This window comes from Malus domestica, chromosome 13 (assembly GCF_042453785.1).
Source record: "Malus domestica chromosome 13, GDT2T_hap1".
Taxonomy (NCBI): Eukaryota; Viridiplantae; Streptophyta; class Magnoliopsida; order Rosales; family Rosaceae; genus Malus; species Malus domestica.
In genome coordinates this window covers 34,302,547-34,303,736 of record NC_091673.1, presented here as the reverse complement: position 1 = coordinate 34,303,736, position 1,190 = coordinate 34,302,547, and the positions used below count along the sequence as shown (strand labels likewise).

General features: G+C 39.1%; 1 long non-coding RNA gene across 1 annotated transcript; it reads right to left on the bottom strand.

Moving 5' to 3' along the window:
- Window positions 1–511: 511 nt before the first annotated feature.
- Window positions 512–933, bottom strand: LOC139190510 (uncharacterized). Its single transcript, XR_011574774.1, has 2 exons — window positions 901–933; window positions 512–829 (listed from the first exon to the last, which is right to left on the bottom strand). It is a non-coding gene; the product is annotated as an uncharacterized lncRNA (long non-coding RNA).
- Between the last annotated feature and the right edge of the window lie 257 nt (window positions 934–1,190).

Below are 1,190 nucleotides of genomic sequence, written 5' to 3'. Positions count from 1 at the left end.
CGGACTAGCTAGAGGGTTCTTCTCCACACATGTTATACTTGCATACAAAATGATTTCCAGTTGTTCATTTAATAAATTGTGAATCTCAATACTCCAGATTAACCGTGAACAGCACTTTTTTAATCTTCAAGTTTTCCTTAAGTTATTGAATTGGACGGGAAAACGCATACAACAATTCAAAACATTCTTCAAAAGTCCCCTACGTGAAAAGCACAATAGAGATACAATCAAAGATCATTAAACTTTGTGAAAACTATAAGCATTGACGAGGCATTCGTAACTATGAAAAGCATGATACTCTTGCCAAGAATTTACTTAACGTGATTGTGACTAGCAACCTTTACTACTTGTGAAAATAAGTTCATAACGATTAGGTGAAATTCACTTATATTCTAGCATCAAATTCATGCATGTAAATTAAGCGTGCACTCTCAACCAACATACACAAATCAGTTTTTATACGAACGGATAAGTAAATTGAAATCACAACTTATGAAATCACAACCGAAGGTAATCAATTCATATTACAAATATATATTCATGGTTTCGAATTAACCTCTAGCCAAGTTAAATTTAGTTACACATTATTATCAAATTAAACCAAAAGTAAAACATAAGTTTGAGAAGATAAAACCAAGAAAAATGAAGTGAAGCCTCTGCTTTGTGCTACTGCTTATTCCCCCATTTCCTGCGCCTGTCCTCTGTCAGTCTTCCCATTTTTCTGCGCCTCTCTCACGCTGCCCCAGGGTTTTCTGCTGCCGCAAGGCAGCTGTCTGCCTTCTGTCCTCCTCTCTTTATTTTTCTGTTTTTCTCACGCTGCCTAAGGCAGCTTCCTTCGGTTTTCTGCTGTGTTTTGACCTCTCTGTCCTCACTGGTCTCACACGCTGCCCAAAAGGCAGCCTTCTTTCCTCTCTCCCGCGCCCACAGCCTCTCGGTTTTCCCCCCACACTGTGTTGTCAGTCTCTCCCCGCCAGTGCACCATCCACCTGCCTTACTTTATTTCTCCATTATTCCCATGTCTCCCACTTATTTATTTTTTTATTCTTTTATTCTTTTTATTCCATTTCCTCCTTTCTTCTTTGCGCCACCTGGACTCTTATTCTATTCTTTTTCCTGTCTTGCTTCACACTCCCTGCATCTACTCCTCTTTTGCCTTGGATTCTTTCCTTTCTTTGTCCAACTCTTTCTTT